Source organism: Telopea speciosissima, chromosome 1 (genome assembly GCF_018873765.1).
Source record: "Telopea speciosissima isolate NSW1024214 ecotype Mountain lineage chromosome 1, Tspe_v1, whole genome shotgun sequence".
Lineage (NCBI taxonomy): Eukaryota > Viridiplantae > Streptophyta > Magnoliopsida > Proteales > Proteaceae > Telopea > Telopea speciosissima.
The window spans coordinates 14634092-14662074 of NC_057916.1; the positions used below are offsets into that span (position 1 = coordinate 14634092).

General features: G+C 36.6%; 1 pseudogene; it reads right to left on the reverse strand.

Moving 5' to 3' along the window:
* Nucleotides 1-588: 588 nt before the first annotated feature.
* Nucleotides 589-27949, reverse strand: LOC122662624 (annotated as a pseudogene).
* Nucleotides 27950-27983: the final 34 nt, after the last annotated feature.

Sequence of the window (27983 nt, forward strand, 5' to 3'; positions counted from 1 at the left end):
AGTGATATTGATGATGGAAGCAGAATATGGTTTGGTCTTCCGCAATTCGGAGGGGAGAGTCGGTTCCGATGAGTATAGAGGGAAGCTAATCTTAACAGAGTTTTGTCTCATGACTCTAGGATTTTTTCCGGTCAGGGTTTTAGCAGTTCAGAATTTGTACAGGCACAGAGTGCTTACCTGCGTGAGAGAGGGAAAATAGAAAGTATTTACAGTTGATTTGAAAGAGAGGGAATGGAATAACGGTAGAGACTGGCGCATCTCTGATGCCACACCTTCTCTATTTAATAATAAATATCTCCCCTCGAGACATGCGTGCTTTCGTGTCAATTAGGGTAAGCAGTAAGGCGGTTCATAGTATGCTACTAACCACCACGCGGATTTTAACTTTACCCCCCAAAGTAATTATTTATTACATAGAGGAGGTGGCGCCAGCTGTAATCGCATACAATTTACTTGGCATTTTTTTTTAGCGTGATGGTCTGTTATTCATAATAATATTTGGCACCATGCTTCTGCTACTCTTCCCCTTATCTTTTCTTTTTTTTTTTTTTTATAGTAAATCCTTATCTTTTCTCTTCTCCTCTTATGTTATCTAGTCTTTTTATCAACTTCCTATCATCAAAACAATTATAAAAACAATCAAGCTGGCAGATTGGGGACAGAACCAAGGATTGAGAATTCCGTGCCGACACTGGTTTCAACCATATCTTGGTCGAAACCTGGTACTTTCTCCAAGCTAACTCGAACCTTGGTTTCGAGGCCCAAAAGTTTTTTTTTTGCCCTTGTGCTGCCTATTTTTTACATTTTGAACCTAATCCATGCGTTAGTCTCACATAGAAAACACTCAACATAATACTTTTGGTTTTGACCCAAGTTTGATAGTGCATATTGTTCTTGGACACTGTATAGAATAAGGTTTGACCGGAACATAACTCCTTCAATATAATTCAGATTTCCAACAAATCTAAGATTGTTTATTCATAAACTGTTCAATAATTGTCTCATGGAACATCTTTAAGGAAGTCTGACGCCTAGTCAAAATCTCATGTGGATGATTTAGCCAAACAAAGTTATCCATAGACAGCCCTGTATAGTGGTCCTCACCCCTTGATTTAGTGGGTATAATTGCATGGTTTTACTGTGGCCAACATGCCCCCCCCCCCGACACATCTTTTACAGTTTGCTATACTAGTACTTTTTTGGCTTCAATTAATAAAATCCTTTTATTCCCAATGAGAAAATTTTACTTTAGGTGTATAAAGAACGTGTTACATCATGCTCCCTGTTAACTTATATTTATAGTAAAGCCAACCAGGACAAGAAAACTTACATGATTAGAAACCACAAACATAAGCAAATCATTAGGATCCAGAACATTATACATCTTTGCTGCAAACATCAATATTGCCGTTGCTAACACAAAAAATGACCTCTGGCATGAAGGCAGCAACATTCCTGTCAATTAGACCATAGAAAGAAGTCAAAGAACATGTAAATCCAACTCTTGCAAGTTCAAGAGGTCATTCTTTCGTGTTTTACGGATGTTGCAATTACAATACCATTAAAACGATCTAGAGATATATTTCTGAGAGAAACTGGAAGCTAAAAGAGTCCAACAATGTTTTGATGGGTGTTCTGCAACATCACAAGTTTAAGGAAGAAAACCTGTTACAGAGGAAAGTGCTCAGTTGTAGATACTTAGAAAACATTAGAATGCAATGCAATGGTTTCATTACAGTAATGAGTACTGAAAAAATGAATCAATCTTGTTAAATACTTAAAGATAGATTTCAGCACACATGTCGCACTTCTACATTCTAGTGAGCTCTCACCTTAAAGCGTGAAGCAATAAGAGTTAAGCTGAAAGAATGAGCTATAAAGTAAAAATTTGAAGGCAAGTTATCACGAATATTGGCTTGTATCCATAAAGCACAAAGCAACTGGGATGTTTGGTCCTCACTTAGTTTAGTAATTTTTGGCTCCTGCATATTAGAAAAGTGGAAAGAGATAAACGGTTATTATTTGATATGCAAGAAAACAAGTGCGATACATCCCACTTATCACTATGCACTCCTTGAAATTATAATTAGAAAATGCATGAATTCCAGCACTTACTGCCTCCTGTTAAGCAAGCTGGTCCAGTGTCCTGTCAATTATAGAACAACTTATTTTGTAAAAGTTAGGTGAGTTTTTGCAGGTCCAGCCGTGTTTCTCGTCACCAGATTCTCTATCCTTAGAATCATCTTCAGTATTATTCCCATGCTTTTCTACTATTGCATTGCCCTTCTCCATGCGAAGCTTTTCAAATAGAGTGGCAGTGGAGGCAAACGCCGATGCAGTTTTGGACTTCAAGTTCCTTGGTTCATACAGACTCCCAGATCGTGAAGATGCTAAGTCATGTCGGGGATTGTTAGACACGAGCTTCAACATCTGGATGCATCATTGTTTTCAAAAGTATGAGGAAAAGTAGTTCTGGGAAGATCTATAGAAACAAAAAGAAAACATAGGGAGAGTAGATAACTACAGTAACCTCAATATTAATTTACTGAACCATACAATGTTTTCACAGACTACGGGGCTGGACTGCTGATGCCAAACCAAGACAGGTCTGTACTAGTCCAAGGGAAACAGTACTTGAAAAACAGTTTGACTACTCAACTGATTATCAAGCCCAAATGATCAGATCACGCAAACTGTTAGGACCAGTCTTGAGACTTTTACTGTCATAATCATGCCCATTAAGTTATTTATTATAGTGGCTAAAGGAAAACCTTGACAGAGAACCCCGCAGTTCGCAAGCCAGCATCAAAATTACCATGTCAAATGCTGCTGCAGTTTTGATAGAACCCTCCATTATAGGACCTCCTTATATGTTATAACTAATAATCATGGTGGAAAGAAAATCAATAATGGAGTATTTTTTATAAGTAATGGCTACAAAATACTTCATACCATAAATTCCTTCAAGAAAAAGAAGGTTAGGCCGATGCAATGAACAAAAGCATGCCACATTAACATACTAAAAAAGATACTTGCTAAGCCCTTCTCAACAATACAAGACAATCGAGAAAGGGATAAGGGATGATGCAAGCAAGCCCCCCCCCCCCCCCAACACACCCAAAAATTCTCTTTATAGCATATATTTCAGAAGAAAATCCCCAAAATTTGATGAGTTATAGAATATAATAATTTATTGGTTGAAAAGATGCAACCAACTTGGTTCCCCAAAATATCATTAGATCTAAGAGGTAATTTGCTTATAAAATATTATTCATAAGGACTCTAGTATGTAGCAAAATTCTATCCCTTCTTAATTGACCAGGACTGCAAACTACCAGAACAAAATGGTCCAGCCCCCAGTTCAGTTTAACAAGATATTGGTATCAAAGAGAAATTCATTTTGAGTCAGCAGAAATGGAGCACACCAAATTAAGATAAAAATAAAAAAGGTGATCGAATTAATACCTGCTGTGAATGCAAAGTCACAGATGCTAAAAAAATTACATGAGCCAAAATCAACAATGACCCTACAGTTACCTTCGCAACAGAACCCATGGATGGAAGCTTCTCTAGTGTCATTGCCATCAAATCAAACAATGGTCGAGCATCACCAATCTAGAAGATGTCTACTAAAAAGTAGATTATTAGGCACAACAAAAACCCCAGAGAGAAAAATTAGGAGTATTCCCAAAAACAACATCATGCAATGAATATGCATAGCACTTACTCCTTTAGCAATTTCCAATAAGCAGTCTTCAATGAAGGTCTGGAATGAAATGCTCAAGTTTGACTCTTGCTGTCCAACCAATTCAACTGTTGCCTGAAGAGACTTCCTCCAATGGCTGCATAGATCATTGATAATCCCAACTTCAGAGACTACGGCTCGTGTTCTAAGTTGTTGAGCCAAAGCGTTAGCAATCTGAACAACATCAAATTTAATTTGGAGATCATGTGCAACATTTTTGTGATACAGATGTCGAATGACAGCAGCTAGAATCAACCAAAATTGGAGTAAAAACAAACAGATATTATAAGATTTAGATAAGGAAGAAATATTTGTAGGGGGAATAAGTTGGGTACAGAGATGTATAAACATGAAATGTGAGAATTTCAAATGAGAATAAAGATATGGCTAAACTTAAAAATCAATGCTTAGAAATTAGAATATAAGACTCACAAGGAACCAGACCAAATAAAACCAGGAAGCCCAATGCTCCACCCTATTGTATGATCACCGGGCAACAATAAAGATAAAAATAAATAAATAAATGAGGTAAAAAATACATAAGAAATGAACAGTAGGTAGATAATTATATATTTGGGCCACATTATTTGTAAGTAATTATAACTAATGAATAAAAGAGATGGTACAGAAGTTTGGATAGGATTGTTAAAACTGTCTCACATGAGCTTCTGAAACGGTAACTCAAATAAATGGAATGCCTCGGTGTGGCCAAAAGAAAACGTTGTGGCAGTGATGAGGTCCAAAAAATATCTACATAGTGGTTAATGACTTGAAAGAAAAAATTTCCATAGCAATTAAAGGGAAGATTCAAAGTTACTTTATGTCTGCATAGCTTGTCTCTCTTCTAATAAAAATTTTTATTTATAAAAAAAAAAAAGGAATGCATGGGAGAGAAATAAAACATGAAATTGAAGGTTGATATTGTCAATAAGCAGCTTCCTGCAAATCGTGAAGAGTTCCATATCAGAAGCCTAATTACAAATCATCTGTAAAACTCTTACATCATCCAACTGGCAAAAAAACATCAATATCACACATCAAGTATAAGGAAAAAGAAATTTTAGCGAGAGAGAGAGAGAATAGAAAAGGCACGAAAATACCTGCAGTGTCCATAAAGTAGCACATATCAGACAGAAGAAATACCATAGTTAACCCCTGCCGAGGAACCCAATGCATCCCATTATCAAAGTAAGCGAAACATTAGATCTAAAACTTGGTGCATTGTCGTACTCTCCTTGGCCAATTCTACTATTTTCTGGACACAAATTTGAGCCCAAATTTTTGGATTTTCAATCTCTTCTCTGTTGTGCAAGTAAACCAATGTAATAACCACAGTCCACTATTTTTTGGGAAAATTACACTGCCACCCCGTGAGGTTTGTACTAAATACAGAACAACTCCATGTATTTCTAAATTATACAGTCACACCCCCTAAGTTTAGGTTAGTTGTTACAGTCAACCCCTTTCCGTTAGTTAGGTGTTACAATGTTGGTAAAGTTTGCCTTCAAATGACTAATATACCCCTAATGGGGTGTGAGTTTACCATTTTACCCATAGGGCATCCCTAACTTCACACCTCTTTCCAAATTCACTGTTCTTCACATTCCCTCTCTTGAGAGCTCTCTGCAACTCTAATGGCGCCCGAAAATAGAACAAGCGGTCCCGACCTAAACCCATCTCCCCATCTTCCAATCTCCTCTACTGCAAAACCCTAAAACTCTATCTCCCCGTCTCTTCTTCTATGAAACCCTATTTCCCCATCTGTTCCTTATACTGTGCTTAATGGTGCCGCCGACTATGGTGGACAACAGTTCCTTTGGCATTGCTGCAAATCCTCATCCTCAGTTGAGCTGCTGTTGTTCCTCCTCTACAAACTAGTACGGTGATTTTAACAAATCCAAAGATTCACTGCTTTCCAGTTCCCACTATGGGTCCAAAACCCTCTCTCTCTCCCAATAACTGCTTCTGATGAAACCAGAAAACCCCTTCCACCTTCTCTCCTAGAAATTGACCACCGGATGTTCAATCATCGACTGTGTCCCCTCTGTGGCATCCCCTGCAACTCTATCACCGAACTCAGGAATGCTCTTAAGATATTTGCAGACACAAAGGGATTAGGAAATAATTTAATGGCTTTAACAGTCCGTAAGTGTGGTGTCGGTGGCTAATTGCTACACTGTGGCCTTAATGGAGTTTCAGGCTTTGGTAGTGTTGACTGTTTAGATTTGAGGAGTTGGGGGATCTGTAACAGATGGACACTTTAGTAGTCGAGAACAGCTGTTGGGTTTGGATTACTATTGTCTTATCTCTTATGGGAACGAAGACAACAATGTAAAGTTCAAGGTTTTTGTTTTTTTTTTTTGTTAGCCTAATTACTCTCTCTTCTCTGGATAAATCAAAATCCTTAAAAGTAACCCTTTGGGTCCGAACCTGCATTGTGATTTCAACCCTACCTCTTCCCCCCTCAAGATCCTTGTGATTTCATCTTTGTTCGTGCCATCCAATCTGCTGAAGAATTACTTCTTCTATTAGACAGAATTGATGCTCGGATCACAGACCCATCTTCAAAATTACCTGTGAAGTTGATTGTGATTGATTCAATTGCGGCACTCTTTCGTTCAGAATTCGAGAACACCCCAGATGATCTCCAGCGAAGGTCGTCTCTGTTTTTTCAGGATTTCAGGGAAGTTGAAATCGTGGGCAAAAAGGTATTATACTTTATTTAACAAAATTTCTAGGGTTTTTGTGGTTATGAATTAGGTAGTCGATTTTATGGCATCCGATGGTGTTCATGGGCTGAGAGTTGGAAATATGAGGTGCAACCATGGTAGCAATGGTCAAAGCCCTTTGCTTTGGTTGATTGAAGAAGACGGGACTCAACCCGGCATTTTGTTAATTGTTAAGGGGTATTTTTGTCCTTTAAATTGTTTTTGGTTAATGATCTTAGAAGAGGGCAAAGTTGACATTTTACATTGTATTATTTAACACCATCCACTTAGAGGGTGCGTCTGTATAATTTAAAAAACACAGCGGATCACTCTGTAATTAATACAAACCTCAGGGGGTAATAATGTAATTTTTCCTATTTTTTTTATCTTTGGAGGAATGGAAAGAAAAAAGTTCCATCAGAAAATTGCATAATGAATCAAGAATATGATACTGAAGGACCTCATTTTTGGAGTTAAACATGTATGGTTCCTCATTATTACCGAGTCAATAGAGTGCAATCTTTTTTTTCTCGTCTTGGCCTAAGGTAGCTCAGGCTGAGATCACTGCCAACACCCGCACCACCCCTTGCCTCACATCTAACTACTTCATCAACCCAATTGTGATCTGGCTCCCCACTTTCACCATCATCTACAAGACTTATATTTGGTTCGTAGTTATCCAGTGTGGCATGCACAATCTGTGCAAAGTATAAATCCTTCAATCAAAAGAAATTCATGATTGAGGAACCCAATTAAATTTAATATAGCCAAAATTTTGACATGTACAAACAGGAGCTTAAATTGAAAGTATATTCACAAGTAGAGAGACTGGATTATCAGACTGGCATATATAAATGAATGTGCATGCTTTAATCATAACTTGCTAAGGGTTTACAAACTGTCAAGCCTATGTAACTACCATTACATGTGTTAGCATTAGACGCAGATAATGTTAGATGGATACATATCAAACTCAATGATCTCCTAGAACTAAATGCAGTCTGCAGACACACCCACACTATGTCAAACATGCATCGATATGAGTAAACATGTCAAAAATCTAACAAGAGTGTGAAGTCTTGGAATGCCAGCCCTAGACACAAGATATGAGCAACCATGCCCCCCCTCAACACACGCAGAAATTCTCTCTTATAGCATATATTTCAGAAGAAAATCCCCAAAATTTGATGAGTTTTAGAATATAATAATTTATTGGTTGCAAAAGATGCAACCAACTTGGTTCCTCAAAATATCATTAGATCTAAGAGATAATTTGCTTATAAAATATTGTTCACTAGGACTCTTGTATGTACCAAAATTCTATCCCTTCTTAATTGACCAGGACTGCACACTACTAGAACAAAATGGTTCAGCACCCAGTCCAGTTTAAAAAAATATTGTTATCAAAGAGAGATTCATTTTGAGTCAGCAGAAATGAAGCACACCAAATAAAGATGAAAATCAAAAAGGTGATCAAATTCTTACCTGTTGTGAATGCAAGGTCACAGATGCTAAAGAAATTACATGAGCCATAATCAACAATGACCCAACAGTTGCCTTTGCAACAGGAACCCATAGATGGAAGCTTCTCCAGTGTCATTGCCATCAAATCAAACAGTGGTCGAGCATCACCAATTTAGAAGGAAAGGAGCCAACTCTTTTGAGCACCTTTGTTCAAGATACTTGGCAATCTACAACAAAGAAAAGGAAACCAAAATAACCTCCAAGTAGAAGCCATTGATACGCAAATAACGAAAGAAGGTTAAATTATGTTGAAAGAAGGGAGTACCTGCAGAATTCGGAGGGGGTTCTTGGCAGTATATTCACACAATTTAAATATTTTCTGTTCATTTGGAGCACCCTTCTACAAAATTACACAGCAAGACATTCATTATCCAGGATGTTAAAAAGATAAGTAGGACTACTCTGACTTTATAGGATCCTGTAACAAGAAGATAGATGCGTCTTTCTCAAACAAGGATACAAAACATCCAACATGACAACCCTACAAACTAGATAGGAAAACACATCTGTATATGTACTCTCTCTCTCTCTATTAGCTGGTAAAGTCAGTGTTTCTATCACAAATCATGTGGTACCTTTCAATTCAGAAGAGCTCAGAACGAAACTTCCTTAGTGAATTACCTACCGTTATTTCTACATTGCCTCACCTACCTCAGCAGTTGGATTAATCATCCTACGTCAAAGGAAAAGGAAAGTAAAATATAAGAGGAAACTAAGATTCCTTTTTCTTTTGTAAAAGGACGTCAGAATCACCTTATGTCTTGTATAAATTCAGATTCTTGGTACACTTGGCCAAGCAAACACGAAGTCCTATACAAGGTTCAACCCAGTTACTTGATTCACAATATAATATGATCTACTTGGCTTCAAGCGTTGAAATTTTCACCAGCAATAACTGCTCCCTTTGAGACACAGCTATTTCAACCTGTCAATTGAGAAAATATAGAACAATTTGAACTTAACTTGCCCGCAAATGAGACATACATAAAAAGAACTATAACACAGAATTGATATTAGAAAGAAAGAATTGAATAGTTCCATCATGCTTCAGAGCTTATAAAGAGCATTGGAAAATAAAATTTCACATAAAGCTGCTATTGAGACCTAATATAATAGGCAAACATATGGCATATAATTATTTTAATAAGAAAAAGAATACTGAGTAAACCAGTGATCGTCTGTTGCTTTAAAGTACTAGTGAGTTTATTAAAGAAGAGGAAACAGACTGATAACAGCAATTTTTCTGATAGGAATTACGATGAAAACTCGGATCATAATAATAATAATAATAATAAATCCATTCTTGCCTAGGTTGTCCACCAAATCAGTAGTGGAAGTTGGGAAACCCAAGAATGATGCACTTGATGCAGCCGTTTATCCCCCTTGGTTTCTCAAAAATGTCACATGTTGTCAAGGAATCTCTTACCCATGACCTCCAGCCTAAAACATTGTTAGAAGCACCCTAGCTTACCACATTAATAGAATTAAGCTTCTTCATTATTCTAGCTAAATAGATGTTAATCATTGTTATATGGACACAGCTCCAACCTTATTTTGGTCACATTTGCCTTGAAAAAGAGTAATGGCTATAAAGAACTCTCAATCTTTTTCAGCCCTTTCTACATCTTCAAAAATGATATTTAAAAAATCTGATCCTTCCTATATTGCTTCTGATGAACAAAGAAAGAGAGGGAGAAGATAAAATAGAGTTGATTAGAAATGGAGCAAACCAAAAAGGGTCAATGGAAAACATTAGAGGAGGTGACATCAGAGATACATGCCAACTGTAGTTACGTACGACTCGTGTACATAAGCTGCATAATCACCACGCACATTTTACATACATCTTGCCACGCCAACTAAGGATTTTAATCTCAAATTGGTTCTAACAACCCTATCAAGTTTCACATATATAACGAAATGCATAAAGATTAGAATACGATCTTCACTTCAAAATAGCGCAAATTAGAATGTGCACTGCGAGGGAATGATTCAAAAATAAAGAAGAGAACATAGTAACACTTTTGGAAGGCCTTTACTAGCCCTACACCATACATTGCACCAAAGCATTCTGCCACGATGTACATCATAGCACGGATTAGTGACACTTTACGGGCTAAGAAAAGCCCAAACGTCACTGCTGGGTTAATATGCCCTCCTATAAACACAAACACACACAATTGTTTATAATCAAATGGTAAACAACAGAAAACAGAGAAAGAAGCAAAAAAATGGAGTACCCACCATAGATGGTGGTGCAGTAAATGAGGATGAAGATCATCATGAAACAAAACCAAATATCATAGTTATGTCCTGTATGATAAGAGAAAATTTGAGCAGCGGTCATGAGGCGCCAAGCGTCGAGAAGGAAATAAAAAGAATACCAAAAAATAAAAAACAAATAAGAAAATAGTGCTGAGTTTGAGTTACAGTGGATCAGTCTTGAATGAAATGAAAATGGCGGAGGCTAGTGATGCATGTCCAAGTGAAGTAGAGAACCTCAAAGAGAAAACCTCAGTGTTTTGACGACGACGATGATGACTTCTCCGTCTCAAAATTTTTTGGAAGTGCAGGGCTGCAGGTTTGAGCTTCGATTGGTTGAATAAGATGAAGTGCACCAGAAGGAGCCAGACCTTTAGGGTTGGGCTTGGGTCTGTTAAAAATTCAACAAAAAAAAAAACATCAGAAAATAACCTAAACGAGTAAGCAACGAAGAGAAAAAGAGGAAGAACGAAGAAATTCAATTGAGGCGGTGATCAAAAAACCCGGTTGTCCCAAGAAGTCGCGCCGAAGTAATTTCCCTCGGGACTGAAACAAGAGCTTTGAATTCTGCGCCATAGGACAGAACAAAGGTTATTAAATTGCAAGCAGTTAAACATAGAAGAAACCACTGTGATGGCTGCTATGGTAAGGGAGGGAATGGGGGTAGAAGAAGATGCACAGGACAGGCCTGTTTTCTTGAATCAATTTCTTCTACCTTCGGTTCTGATGTTTTCGAAATCGAGCGGAACTTCTTTCTTCTTCCGAGGTTGGGTTAACCTGGTCTCAGAAACAGGAGGAGGGCTTTCGTTGGTGGATAAGAAGAACCACCTCCTGAGCTTCGAAGAAGGAGTTGAAGTGACAATGATAATGGAAGCAGAAAAAGGGTTTAGTGTTTTGCACTTCGCAGGGGAGAGCAGGTTGCGGCGAGTATAGAGGGAAGCCAATCTTAACAGAGTTTGTCTCACGACTCTAAGGTTTTTTCCGGTCAAGGTTTTAGCAGTTCAGAATTTGTACAGGCGCGGAGTGCTTATCTGCGAGTGGGAGAGAAAATAGAAAGCATTTAGAATTGATTTGAAAGAGAGGGAATAAAATAACAGTAGAGACTGGTGCGTATCTTTGGTGCCACACCTTCTCTATTTAATAATAAATATCTCCCATAAATTTCTACCTTGTAATATCCATTTTCTCCACTATTTTGTGTCACCCATTCAAGAAAAAGAAGGTTAGGCCGATGCATTGAACAAAAGCATCCAAATTAACATACTAAAAAAGATACTTGCTATGCTCTTCTAACCAGTACAAGACAATCGAGAAGGATGATGCAAGCATGCCCCCCCGCCAACACACGCAGAAATTCTATCTTATAGCATATATTTCAAAAGACAATCCCCAAAATTTGATGAGTTATAAAATATAATAATTTATTGGTTGCAAAAGATGCAACCAACTTGGTTCCTCAAAATATCATTAGATCTAAGAGATAATTTGCTTATAAAATATTATTCATAAGGACTCTTGTATGTAGCAAAATTCTATCCCTTCTTAAATGACCAGGACTGCAAACTACCAGAACAAAATGGTTCAGCATCTAGTTCAGTTTAAAAAAATATTGTTATCAAAGAGAAATTCATTTTGAATCAGCAGAAATGAAGCTCACCAAATTAAGATGAAAATAAAAAAGGTGGTCAAATTCATACCTGCTGTGAATGCAAGGTGACAGATGCTAAAAAAATTACATGAGAAGGAATCAACAATGACCCAACAGTTGCCTTCGCAACAGAACCCATAGATGGAAGCTTCTCCAGTGTCATTGCCATCAAATCAAACAGTGGTCGAGCATCACCAATCTAGAAGAAGCCAACTCAGAAATAGATTATTTGGCACAACAAAAACCCCAGAGAGAAAAATTAGGAGTACCCACAAAAACAACATGCAAGGAATATGCATAGCACTTACTCCTTTAGCAATTTCCAATAAGCAGTCTTCAATGAAGGTCGGGACTGAAATGTTCAAGTTTGACTCTTGCTGTCCTACCAATTCAACAGTTGCCTGAAGAGCCTTCCTCAAATGCCTGCATAGACCACTGATAATCCCAATTTCAGAGACTACGACTCGTGTTCTGAGTTGTCGAGCCAAAGCGTTAGCAATCTGAACAATATCAGATTTAATTTGCGGATCATGTCTAACATTTTTGTGATCCAGATGTCGAATGACAGCAGCGAGAATCAACTGTTCATTTCCTGTATGTAAGCAATGGAGAGACAACCAAATCTGTTTGGAGTAAAAATAAACAAATATTTTAAGATTCAGATAAGAAAGAAATATTTGGAGGGGGAATAAGTCGGATAAAAAGATGTATAAACATGAAATGTGAGAATTTCAAATGAGAATAAAGATGTGGTTAAACCTAAAAATCAATGCTTAGAAATTATAATATAAGACTCACAAGGAACCAAGCCAAATAGAACCAGGAAGCCTAATGCAACCCTACTGTATGATCACCGGGCAACAATAAAGATAAAAATAAATAAATAAATGAGGTAAAAAATACATAAGAAATGAACAATGGGTAGATAATTATATATTTGGGCCACATTATTTGTAAGTAATTATAACTAATGAATAAAAGAGATGGTATAGAAGTGTGGATAGGATTGTTAAAACTGTCTCACAGGAGCTTTCAAAACAGTAACTCAAATAAATGGAATGCCTCTGTGTGGCCAAAAGAAAAAGTTGTGGCAGTGATGAGGTCCAAAAAATATTTATATAGTGGTTAATGACTTAAAGAAAAATTTTCCATAGCAATTAAAGAGAAGATTCAAAGTTACTTTATGTCTACATAGCTCGTCTCTCTTCAAATAAATTTTTTTTTATTTATAAAAAAAAAGGGAACGCATGGGAGAGAAAGAGAGAAATAAAACATCAAATTGAAGGTTAATATTGTCAATTAGCAGCTTCCTGCAAATCGTGAAGAGTTTCATATCAGAAGCCTAATTACAAATCTGCATAATTCCTACATCATCCTACTGGCAAAAAAACATCAATATCTCACATCAAGTATAATGAAAAAGAAGTTTTAGCGAGAGAGAGAATAGAAAAGGCACCAAAATACCTGCAGTGTCCACAAAGTAGCAAATATCAGACAGAACAACCATAGCTAACCCCTGCCGAGGAACCCAGTACTTCCCATTATCAAAGTAAGCGAACATTGGATCTCAAACCTGGTGCATTGTCATACTATCCTTGGCGATTTCTACTATTTTCTGGACAAAAATTTGAGCCCATATTTTTGGATTTTCAATCTCTTCTCTGTTGTGCAAGTAAACCAATGTATTAACCACAGTCCACTACATTATTTTTTTTTATCTTTGAAGGAATGGAAGGAAAAAAGATCCATCAGAAAAATGCATAACGAATCAAGAATATGATACTGAAGGACCTCATTTTTGGAGTTAAACATGTATGGTTGCTCATTATTACCGAGTCAATAAAGTGCAATCTTTTTTTTCTTGTCTTGGCCTAAGGTAGCTCAGGCTGAGATCACTGCCAACACCCACACCACCCCTTGCCTCACATCTAACTAGTAACTACTTCATCAACCCAATTGTGAACTGCCTCCCCCCTTTCACCATCATCTTCAAGATTTATATCTGGTTCGCAGTTATCCAGTGTGGCATGCACAATCTGTGCAAAGTATAAATCCATTAGTCAAAAGAAATTCATGATTTAGGAACCCAATTAAATTTAATATAGCCAAAATTTTGACATGTACAAACAGAAGCTTAAATTGGAAGTATATTCACAAGTAGAGAGACTTGATTATCAGACTCGCATATATAAATGACTGCGCATGCTTTAATCATAACTTGCTAAGGGTTTACAAACTGTTGATCCTATGTAACTACCATTACATGTGAAAGCGTTAGACGCAGATAATGTTAGATGGATACATATCAAACTCAATGATCTCCTAGAACTAAATGCAATCTGCAGACACACCCACACTACGTCAAACGTGCATCAATATGATTAAAGATGTCAAAAATCTAACAAGAGTGTGAAGTCTTGGAATGCCAGCCCTAGACACAAGATATGAGCAACCATGCCTCCCCTCAACACACGCAAAAATTCTCTCTTATAGCATATATTTCAGAAGAAAATCCCCAAAATTTAATGAGTTATAGAATATAATAATTTATTTGGTTGCAAAAGAAGCAACCAACTTGGTTCCTCAAAATATCATTAGATCTAAGAGATAATTTGCTTATTAAATATTGTTCATAAGGACTCTTGTATGTAGCAAAATTCTATCCCTTCTTAATTGACCAGGACTGCAAACTACCAGAACAAAATGGTCCAGTACCCAGTTCAGTTTAAAAAAAATATTGTTATCAAAGAGAAATTCATTTTTGAGTCAGTAGAAATGAAGCACACCAAATTAAGATGAAAATAAAAAAGGTGATCAAAATCATGCCTGTTGTGAATGCATGGTCACAGATGCTAAAGAAATTACATGATCCAGAATCAACAATAACCCAACAGTTACCTTCGCAACAGAACCCCTAGATGGAAGTTTCTCCAGTGTCATTGCCATCAAATCAAACAGTGGTCAAGCATCACCAATTTAGAAGAAGCCAATTCTTTTGAGCACCTTTGTTCAAGATACTTGGCAATCTACAGGTAAAGAAAAGGAAACCAAAATAACCTCCAAGTAGAAGCCTTTGATACGTAAATAACGAAAGAAGGGAGTACCTTCGGAATTTGGAGGGGGTTCTTGGCAGCATATTCACACAATTTAACAATTTTCTGTTCATTTGGAGCACCCTTCTACAAATGTACACAGCTAGACATCATTATCCTGGATGTTAAAAAGATAAGCAGGACTACGCTGATTTTATAAGATCGTGTAACAAGAAGATAAATGCGTCTATCTCAAACAAGGATACAGGGCATCCAACATGACAACCCTACAAACTAGATAGGAAAACACATCTGTATATGTACTCTCTCTCTCTCTCTTTCTCTATTAGCTGGTAAAGTCAGTGTTTCTATCACAAAATCATGTGGTACCTTTCAATTCAGAAGAGCTCAGAAGGAACCTTCCTCAGCCACTTACTTGCCAATATTTCAACCTTGCCTCAGCTACCTCATCAGTTGGATTAATCATCCTACATCAAAGGAAAAGGAAAGTAAAAATATAAGAGGAAACAGAGATTCCTTTTTGTTTTGTAAAAGGATGTCAGAATCACTTTTATGTCTTGTATTAATTCAGATTCTTGGTCCATTTGGCCAAGCAAACACGAAGTCCTACAGAAGGTTCAACCCAATTACTTGATTCATAAAATGATCTACCTGGCTTTAAGCTCCGAAATTTTCACAAGCAATAACTGCTCCCTTTCAGACGCAGCTGTTTCAACCTGTCAATTGAGAAACTATAGAACAATTTGCACTTAACTTGCCCTCAAATGGGACATACTAAAGAGAACTATAACAAAGAATTAATATTAGAAAGAAAGAATTGAACAGTTCCATCATGCTTCAGAGCTTATAGAGAGCATTGGAAAATTAAATTTCACATAAAGCTGCTATGGAGACCTAATATAATGGGCAAACATATGGCATATAATTTTTTTAATAAGAAAAAGAATACTGAGCTTTAAAGTACTAGTGAGTTTATTAAAGAAGAGGAAACAGACTGATAACAGCAGTTTTTCTGATAGGAATAACGATGAAAACTCGGATCATAATAAAAATAATAATAATAAAATCCATCCTTGCCTAGGTTGTCCACCGAATCATTAGTGGAAGTTGGGAAACCCAAGAATGATGCACTTGATGCAGCCGTCTACCCCCCTGGTTTCTCTAAAATGTCACATATTGTCGAGGAATCTCTTACCCATGACCTCCAGCCTAAAACATTGTTAGAAGCACCCTAGCTTACCGCATTAATAGAATTAAGCTTCTTCATTATTCTAGCTAAATAGATGTTAATCATTGTTATACAGACACAGCTCCAGCCTTATTTTGGTCACATTTACCTTGGAAAAGAGTAATGGCTATAAATAACTCTCAATCTTTTTTCAATCCTTTCTACATCTTCAAAAATGATATTTAAAAAATCTGATCCTTCCTATATTGCCTCTGATGAACAAAGAAAGAGAGGGAGAAGATAAAATAGAGTTGATTTGAAACGGAGCAAACCAAAAAGGGTCAACGGAAAACATTTATATAGAGGAGGTGACATCAGAGATACGTGCCAATTGTAGTTTGGTACGACTCGTGTACGTAAGCTGCATAATCACCACGCACAATTTTACATACATCTTGCCAGGCCAACTAAGGGAACAAAACTGCAAACCCAGTTGAAGTGGTGCCAATACCTGTAAATCCAAAGCAAAAGTTCTGAATTAGAACGTTTTCCATGTGGGTTAACAAGAGAATTTAGAATGATTTCTATATCGCTTCTAATAATACTCTGTTTTCCAAGTCAAACAAATGAACTTACAGGGACATGGGAGTCTCTGGCACTTCTCTTGGGTTCAGTAGCAGAGAAAACAGTATAGACAAGGATGAAGGTGCCAATAATTTGAGCTGCAAAACCCACACCTTTTCTGTAGCCATGAGCGATCTCGTTCGCCCCACCACCATACTGCACATGGTAAAACTTTTGGAAGGCCTTTACTAGTCCTACACCACACATTGCACCCAAGCATTCTGCCACAATGTACATCACGGCACGGATTAATGACACTGTACGGGCTAAGAAAAGTCCAAACGTCACTGCTAGGTTAATATGCCCTCCTGTAAACACAAACACACACAACTGTTTATAATCAAATTGAAAACAACAGAAAACAGAGAAAGATGCCAAAAAAATGGATTACCCACCAAAGATGGCGGTGCAATAAATGAGGATGAAGATCATGAATTCATGATACAAAACCAGATATCATAGTTATGTCATGTACGATAAGAGAAAATTTGAGCAGCAATCATGAGGTGCCAAGCGTCGAGAAGGAAATAAAAAGAATACCAAAACATTAAAAACAAATAAGAAAATAGTGATGAATTCGAGTTACAGTGATGCAGCCTTGAATGAAATGAAAATGGCGGTGGCTAGTGATGCAGGTCCGAGTGAAGTAGAGAACCCCAACGAGAAAACTTCAGCGTTTCAACGACGACGATGATGGCTTCTTGTCTCAAAATTTTTTGGAAGTGCAGGGCTGCAGGTTTGAGCTTCGATTGGTTGAATAAGGTGAAGTGCACCAGCTGCAGCCGGACCTTTAGGGTTGGGCTTGGGCCTGTTAAAAATTCACCAAAAAAAATATCAGAAAACAACCTAAACAAGTAAGCAACGAAGAGAAAAGAGGAAGAAGGAAGAAATTCAATTGGTCTTCTGCAATTCGGAGGGGAGAGCAGGTTGCGGCGAGTATAGAGGGAAGCGAATCTTAATAGAGTTTGTCTCATGACTCTAGGATTTTTTCCGGGCAAGGTTTTAGCAGTTCAGAATTTGTACAGGCGTGGAGTGCTTACCTGCGAGTGAGAGAGGGAAAATAGAAAGCATTTAGAATTGATTTGAAAGAGAGGAAACGAAATAACAGTAGAGACTAGTGCGTATCTTTGGTGCCACACCTTCTCTATTTAATAATAAATATCTCCCATAAATTTCTTCCTTGGAATATCCATTTTCTCCGCTATTTTGTGTCACCCATTCAAGAAAAAGAAGGTTAGGCCATTGCAATGAACAAAAGCATGCCAAATTAACATGCTAAAAAAGATACTTGCTATGCCTTTCTAACCAATACAAGACAATCGAGAAAGGGATAAGGGATGATGCAAGCATGCCCCCCCCCCCCCCAAAACACTCGCAGAAATTCTTTCTTATAGCATATATTTCAGAAGAAAATCCCCAAAATTTGATGAGTTATAGAATATAATAATTTATTGGTTGCAAAAGATGCAACCAACTTGGTTCCTCAAAATATCATTAGATCTAAGAGATAATTCGCTTATAAAATATTGTTCATAAGGACTCTTGTACGTAGTAAAATTCTATCTCTTCTTAAATGACCAGGACTGCAAACTACCAGAACAAAATGGTCCAGCACCCAGTTCAGTTTAAAAAAATATTGTTATCAAAGAGAAATTCATTTTGAATCAGTAGAAATGAAGCTCACCAAATTAAGATGAAAATAAAAAAGGTGATCAAACTCATACCTGCTGTGAATGCAACGTGACAGATGCTAAAGAAATTACATCAGCAGGAATCAATAATGACCCAACAGTTGCCTTCGCAACAGAACCCATATATGGAAGCTTCTCCGGTGTCGTTGCCATCAAATCAAACAGTGGTCAAGCATCACCAATCTAGAAGAAGCTAACTCAAAAATAGATTATTTGGCACAACAAAAACCCCAGAGAAAACAATTAGGAGTACCCACAAAAACAGCATGCAATGAATATGCATAGTACTTGCTGCTTTAGCAATTTCCAATAAGCAGTCTTCAGTGAAGGTCGGGACTGAAATGTTCAAGTTTGACTCTTGCTGTCCTACCAATTCAACAGTTGCCTGAAGAGACTTCCTCAAATGCCTACATAGACCACTGATAATCCCAATTTCAGAGACTACGACTCGTGTTCTGAGTTGTCGAGCCAAAGCATTAGCAATCTGAACAATATCAGATTTAATTTACGGATCAAGTGTAACATTTTTATGATCCAGATGTCAAATGACAGCAGCTAGAATCAACTGTTCATTTCCTGTATGTAAGCAATAAAGAGACAACAAAAATTATTTGGACTAAAAATAAACAAATATTATAAGATTCAGATAAGAAAGAAATATTTGGAGGGGGAATAAGTCAGATACAGAGATGTATAAACATGAAATGTGAGAATTTCAAATGAGAATAAAGATGTGGTTAAACCTAAAAATCAATGCTTAGAAATTAAAATATAAGACTCACAAGGAACCAGACCATATAGAACCAGGAAGCCTAATGCTCAACCCTACTGTATGATCACCGGGCAACAATAAAGATTAAAATAAATAAATAAATGAGGTAAAAAATACATAAGAAATGAACAGTAGGTAGATAATTATATATTTGGGTCACATTATTTATACGTAATTATAACTAATGAATAAAAGAGATGGTACAGAAGTTTGGATAGGATTGTTAAAACTGTCTCACGTGAGCTTCTGAAACAGTAACTCAAATAAATGGAATGCCTCTGTGTGGCCAAAAGAAAAAGTTGTGGCAGTGATGAGGTCCAAAAAATATTTATATAGTGGTTAATGACTTAAAGAAAAATTTTCCATAGAAATTAAAGAGAAGATTCAAAGTTACTTTATGTCTGCATAGCTTGTCTCTCTTCTAATAAAAAAATTTTTTATATAAAAAAAAAAAGGGAATGCATGGGAGAGAAAGAGAGAAATAAAACATGAAATTGAAGGTTAATATTGTCAATAAGCAGCTTCCTGCAGATAGTGAAGAGTTTCATATCAGAAGCCTAATTACAAATCTGTATAATTCCTACATCATCCAACTGACAAAAAAAATCAATATCTCACATCAAGTATAATGAAAAAGAAGTTTAAGCGAGAGAGAGAATAGAAAAGGCACCAAAATACCTGTAGTATCCATAAAGTAGCACATATCAGACAGAACAACCATAGCTAACCCCTGCTGAGGAACCCAGTGCTTCCCATTATCAAAGTAAGCGAACATTGGATCTCAAACCTGGTGCATTGTCGTACCCTCCTTGGCCAATTCTACTATTTTTTGGACACAAATTTGAGCCCATATTTTTGGATTTTCAATCTCTTCTTTGTTGTACAAGTAAACCAATGTATTAACCACAGTCCACTATATTAATTTTTTTTTATCTTTGGAGGAATCAAAAGAAAAAGTTCCATCAGAAAAATGCATAATGAATCAAGAATATGATACTGAAGGACCTCATTTTTGGAGTTAAACATGTATGGTTGCTCATTAATACCGAGTCAATAGAGTGCAATCTTTTTTTTCTCGTCTTGGCCTAAGGTAGCTCAGGCTGAAATCACTGCCAACACCAACACCACCCCTTGCTTCACATCTAACTACTTCATCAACCCAATTGTGATCTGGCACCCCCCTGTCACCATCATCTACAAGATTTATATCTGGATCGCAGTTATCCAGCGTGGCATGCACAATCTGCGCAAAGTATAAATCCTTCAATCAAAAGAAATTCATGATTGAGGAACCCAATTAAATTTAATATAGCCAAAATTTTGACATGTACCAACAGAAGCTTAAATTGGAAGTATATTCACCAGTAGAGAGACTTGATTATCAGACTCGCATATATAAATGAATGTGCATGGTTTAATCATAACTTGCTATGGGTTTACAAACTGTTGATCCTATGTAACCACCATTACATGTGTTAGCACTAGACGCAGATAATGTTAGATGGATATATATCAAACTCAATGACCTCCTAGAACTAAATGCAGTCTGCAGACACACCCACACTACGTCAAACGTGCATCAATATGAGTAAACATGTCAAAAATCTAACAAGAGTGTGAAGTCTTGGAATGCCCGCCCTAGACACAAGATATGAGCAACCATGCCCCTCCCCTCAACACACGCAGAATTTCTCTCTTATAGCATATATTTCAGAAGAAAATCCCCAAAATTTGATGAGTTATAGAATGTAATAATTTATTGGTTGCAAAAGATGCAACCAACTTGGTTCCTCAAAATATCATTAGATCTAAGAGATAATCTGCTTATAAAATATTGTTCATAAGGATTCTTGTATGTAGCAAAATTCTATCCCTTCTTAATTGACCAGGACTGCACACTACAAGAACAAAATGGTCCAGCACCCAGTTCAGTTTAAAAAAATATTGTTCTCAAAGAGAAATTTATTTTGAGCCAGCAGAAATGAAGCACGCCAAATTAAGATGAAAATCAAAAAGGTGATCAAATTCATACCTGTTGTGAATGCAAGGTCACAGATGCTAAAGAAATTACATGAGCCAGAATCAACAATGACCCGACAGTGGCCTTCCCAACAGAACCCATAGATGGACGCATCTCTAGTGTCATTGCCATTAAATCAAACAGTGGTCGAGCATCACCAATTTAGAAGAAGCCAACTCTTTTGAGCACCTTTGTTCAAGATACTTGGCAATCTACAGTAAAGAAAAGGAAACCAAAATAACCTCCAAGTAGAAGCCATTGATACGCAAATAATGAAAGAAGGTTAAATTATGTTGAAAGAAGGGAGTACCTATGGAATTCGGAGGGGGTTCTTGGCAGCATATTCACACAATTTAACAATTTTCAGTTCATTTGGAGCACCCTTCTACAAAATTACACTGCAAGACATCATTATCCTGGATGTTAAAAAGATAAGTAGGACTACTCTGATTTTATAAAATCATGTAACAAGAAGATAGATGCGTCTATCTCTAACAAGGATACAAGACATCCAACATGACAACCCTACAAACTAGATAGGAAAACACATGTGTATATGTACTTTCTCTCTCTCTATTATCTGGTAAAGTCAGTGTTTCTATCACAAAATCATGTGGTACCTTTCAATTCAGAAGAGCTTAGAAGGAACCTTCCTCAGCCACTTACCTACAGATATTTCAACCTTGCCTCAGCTACCTCATCAGTTGGATTCAAAGGAAAAGGAAAGTAAAAATATAAGAGGAAACAGAGATTCCTTTTTCTTTTGCAAAAGGACATCAGAATCACTTTTATGTCTTGTATTAATTCAGACTCTTGGTCCATTTGGCCAAGCAAACACAAAGTCCTATAGAAGGTTCAACCCAGTTACTTGATTCACAATATGATCTACCTGGCTTCAAGCTCCGAAATTTTCACAACCAATAACTGCTCCCTTTCAGACGCAGCTGTTTCAACCTGTCAATTGAGAAAATATAGAACAATTTGCACTTAACTTGCCCTCAAATGAGACATACATAAAGAGAACTATAACACATAATTAATATTAGAAAGAAAGAATTGAACAGTTCCATCATGCTTCAGAGCTTATAGAGAGCATTGGAAAATAAAATTTCACATAAAGCTGCTATTGAGACCTAATATAATAGGCAAACATATGGCATATAATTCTTTTAATAAGAAAAAGAATCTGAGTAAACCGTGATATGTTGCTTTAAAGTACTAGTGAGCTTATTAAAGAAAAGGAAACAGACTGATAACAGCAGTTTTTCTGATAGGAATAACGATGAAAACTCGGATCATAATAATAATAATAATAATAAAATCCATCCTTGCCTAGGTTGTCCACCGAATCATTAGTGGAAGTTGGGAAACCCAAGAATGATGCACTTGATGCAGCCGTCTACCCCCCTGGTTTCTCTAAAATGTCACATATTGTCGAGGAACCTCTTACCCATGACCTCCAGCCTAAAACATTGTTAGAAGCACCCTAGCTTACCGCATTAATAGAATTAAGCTTCTTCATTATTCTAGCTAAATAGATGTTAATCATTGTTACACGGACACAGCTCCAGCCTTATTTTGGTCACATTTACCTTGGAAAAGAGTAATGGCTATAAATAACTCTCAATCTTTTTTCAATCCTTTCTACATCTTCAAAAATGATATTTAAAAAATCTGATCCTTCCTATATTGCCTCTGATGAACAAAGAAAGAGAGGGAGAAGATAAAATAGAGTTGATTTGAAACGGAGCAAACCAAAAAGGGTCAACGGAAAACATTTATATAGAGGAGGTGACATCAGAGATACATGCCAATTGTAGTTTGGTACGACTCGTGTACGTAAGCTGCATAATCACCACGCACAATTTTACATACATCTTGCCAGGCCTATTAAGGATTTTAATCTCAAATAGTCTCTAAAAACCCTATCAAGTTTCACATATATAACGAAATGCAAAAAGATTAGATTGTGATCTTTACTTCAAAATAGCGCAAATTAGAATGTGCACTGCAAGGGAATGATTAAAAAATAAAGAAGAGAAAAGAGGAAGAAGGAAGAAATTCAATTGTGGAGGCGATTAAAAAACCTGCTTGTACCACCCACCAAAGGGGGGGAACAAAACAGCAAACCCAATTGGAAGTGGTGCCAATACCTGTAAATCCAAAGCAAAAGTTATCAATTAGAACGTTTTCCATGTGGGTTAACAAGAGAATTGAGAATGATTTCTATATCGCTTCAAATAATACTTTGTTTTCCAAGTAAAACAGGTGAACTTACAGGGACATGGGAGTCTCTGGCACTTCTCTTGGGATCAGTAGCAGAGAAAACAGTGTAGACAAGGATGAAGGTGCCAATAATTTGAGCTGCAAAACCCACACCTTTTCTGCAGCCATCGGTGGTCTCATTCACCCCACCACCATACTGCACATAGTAAGACTTTTGGAAGGCCTTTACTAGCCCTACACCACACATTGCACCCAAGCATTCTGCCATGATGTACATTACAGCATGGATTAGTGACACTTTACGGGCTAAGAAAAGCCCAAACGTCATTGCTGGGTTAATAATCCCTCTTGTAAACACAAACACACACAACTGTTTAAAATCAAATTGTAAACAATAGAAAACAGAGAAGGAAGAAATATTTGGAGGGGGAATAATAAGTCGGGTACAGAGATGTATAAACATGAAATATGAGAATTTCAAATGAGAATAAAGATGTGGTTAAACCTAAAAATCAATGCTTAGAAATTAGAATATAAGACTCATAAGGAACCGGACCAAATAGAACCAGGAAGCCCAATGCTAAAAAAAAAAAAAAAAGAGTAATTATAACTAATAAATAAAAGAGCTGGTACAGAAGTTTGGATAGGATTGTTAAAACTGTTTCATATGAGCTTCTGAAACGGTAACTCAAATAAATGAAATGCCTCAGTGTGGCCAAAAGAAAAAGTTGTGGCAGTGATGAGGTCCAAAAAATATCTACATAGTGGTTAATGACTTAAAGAAAAATTTTCAATACCAATTAAATAGAAGATTCAAGTTACTTTGTTTGCATAGCTTGTCTCTCTTCTAATAAAAATTTTTTATTTATAAAAAAAAAAAAAAGGAATGCGTGAGAGAAATAAAACATGAAATTGAAGATTAAAATTGTCAATAAGCAGCTTCCTGCAAATCGTGGAGAGTTTCATATCAAAAGCCTAATTACAAATATCTGTAAAACTCCTACAACATCCAACTGGCAAAAAAACATCAATATCACACATCAAATATAAGGAAAAAGAAGTTTTAGCGAGAGAGACAGAACAGAAAAGGCACCAAAATACCTGCAGCGTCCACAAAGTAGCACATACCAGACAGAACAACCATAGCGAACCCCTACCGAGGAACCCAGTGCTTCCCATTATCAAAGTAAGCGAAACATTGGATCTAAAACCTGGTGCATTGTAGTACTCTCCTTGGCCAATTCTACTATTTTCTGGACACAAATTTGAGCCCATATTTTTGGATTTTCAATCTCTTCTCTAGTGTACAAGTAAACCAATGTATTAACCAGTCCACTACATTATTTTTTTTATCTTTGGAGGAATGGAAAGAAAAAAGTTCCATCAGAAAAATGCATAATGAATCAAGAATATGATACTGAAGGACCTCATTTTTGGAGTTAAACATGTGGGGTTACTCATTATTACCGAGTCAATAGAGTGCAATCTTTTTTTCCTCGTCTTGGCATATAAGGTAGCTCAGGCTGAGATCACTACCAACACCCACACCACCTTTTGCTTCACATCTAACTACTTCATCAACCCAATTGTGATCTGGCTCCCCCCTTTCACCATCATCTACAAGATTTATATCTGGTTCGTAGCTGTCCAGTGTGGCATGCACAATCTGCGCAAATTATAAATCCTTAAATCAAAAGAAATTCATGATTAAGGAACCCAATTAAATTTAATATAGCCAAGATTTTGAGATGTACAAACAGAAGCTTTAATTGGAAGTATATTCACAAGTAGAGAGACTTGATTATCAGACTCACCTATATACATGAATGCGCATGCTTTAATCATAACTTGCTACGGGTTTACAAACTGTTGATCCTATGAAACTACCATTACATGTGTTAGCGTCAGACGCAAATAATGGTAGATGGATACATATCAAACTCAATGATCTCCTAGAACTAAATGCAGTCTGCAGACACACCCATACTATGTCAAACGTGCATCAATATGAGTAAACATGTCAAAATCTAACAAGAGTATGAAGTATTGGAATGCCAGCCCTAGACACAAGATATGAGCTACACCTTAAGTTATTTCAGAAGAAACTACTCTCGTTGTAGAAAGTACCTACCACAGCCCCTAGTCATTCCTCTATTAGAACATTTCCACATTGTTGCTTCTAACTTTAACCTGTTTTCCTTGTGCAGCTACTTGCTCCAAAGCTCAATTTCTTCATATTGTGCCAGGAAACAAGTCATAAAACACTGGGTCCAATTGCCAACGCATACTAAAGCATTAGAAAACCACTCACCTCATCAAAACCATCAAGAACATGTGAAAAATCTGCCATAAACCACACCTGAATTGTGAAAAATCAATTTGACTCAATGAGGAATTAGATGGAGGTAAATTTCAAAAATGATTGTGCTCATGTTGCGCTAACAAAAAAACATTACAACCCAAAAAAAAAAATCCACCAACTACCATGGCTGAAAGGCATTGCAAACTTGATGCCCTCAAACAGCACTTGCTATATTCCTCCCCATGCTCACGTGCACGCATGCATACTCTAGGAACCAATTTCTTAATATTGTGAGCATAACTTCCATCTACCTGTTCATGCACAAAGGTAAGAACAGAACCAGCATAAAACATATCGAGAAGTAACCATAAAAGTAAAGATGAGAGTAAAATCATCAAAGAAGCCAATCATTGTTCATTTATTAGAAAAAAGTAAGCATGAAAGGTGGAATCAACACTCAAAAAATGAGACATAAAATACTAAAATAAAGTTCATTGTTGGGGAAAAAAGAGGAAAGCAATGCCAAATACACATCAAATGAGAGATGAAAAACAAAATTCAGAAACTTTGTTAAGGACAAAAACCAAATCCATAACTTGATGGCATATGGTCCAAGTTAGCAAGCACTACACAAACTGTTGGCACAAATCCACAATCCAAGCATCATCCCAAATCTAATCAGATGCTCAAATGAATGCTCCACTTTCAGATCAAGTGATTGAAGAGAATCCCTTTATAACAATTGTAAACCAATCCAAACCCCCCCCCCCCAAAAAAAAAATATACATATATAGGGATCAAGAGCCTCCTTTTCCATTCAGGTTACGTTGTCCATGACAAGGAAAAACCTATCACTAGTTCCAATATTTTGGAGGATAAGCTGAATAACCTTTCAACTTTTACACTTTTGCCTTAAACTTCTGATTAAGTTTCCAGTTACAAAAATTCAAAGAATGGAAGAAAAAAATAAATATGTGCATCTATAAGTGCAGAATGCCTATCAAGCTGTTAAATGTTCAAAGTTTATATCTTTTTCTTCCAATTGCTTGATCTTTGCACTTCCCTTCAATACGAGGAAACTCTATGTTTTCCCCCACAACCAATAAGAACAAGAAAAAAGTCAACACAGTCTACCAACAATGGGGGAAAATGTAATTTAAGATCAGTTTCTCCACTGAATGGATGTTTCACTAAGCAGAAAAATCTCCTGATTGCTCAACAATGGATTGTTAAGAGCAAACACAACACTTACATTGAAGTCTTGAAGGGATTAACCAGTTTGTATAATGCAAAGAAAAAGTAGCAAGATATATAAGTAACTTATTAGAAAACGATGCCAATTACATCCCAAAATCACCTGACTATGAATGAATCTGGTCAAGGTTTTGCATCCTAGAATACGAACACTGTCTTGCTTTGTGGGTCCCAAAGTCCAAGAGTTCAATTACAACAATCAGTAGACTGAGAGCGAAGTATGCCATAGAGAACAAAATGCATACATGAGAAATATATTTGAGATAATGCCAAAGAACTACCACCTATGGCCTAGCAGCAAAAGAATGCAAACAGACCCACCTTCCAGCTACTAAAATAGATACAGTATCAAGAATTTATGGACAAAATTCCCTAAATAAATTAGTAAGAACAAAAAGGAAAGAAAAAAAATCTTCAAAACTACTCCATAATTCCAAATGAGGGGAATATTTAAATGACACCAAATCCAGGTCAAGCAAATGAGACTGAATTCACTACTTGAGTTGCCTTGAGCCAGAAACGGAACTAACAGTTGTTGGAAGTTCTAAGAAAATAGAAAATGAGACTAGTTTCATAAGAACATTAAGTCCTAAATAAACTTACTTTATTTTTCTTTTTTTAATTAAAAAAAGCTGTATTCCACAACTAAAATTAAAATAAAAAAATCAAGAAAGATAAGAGAGGAAAAGAAACCATTACACTTACATCTGCTCCTTGCATATGCAAAGCAGTTTATGGTATGCCTCTGTGATAATACTGATATATTTGATATGCTCAGACCTCAATTCTTTTGAGCACCTTTGTTCAAGATACTTGGCAATCTACATCAAAAAAAAGGAGAACAAAATAACCTCCAAGTAGAAGCCATTGATACACAAATAACAAAAGAAGGTTAAATTATGTTGAAAGAAGCGAGTAACTTTGGAATTCGGAGGGGGTTCATGGCAGGCATATTTACACAATTTAACAATTTTCCATTCATTTGA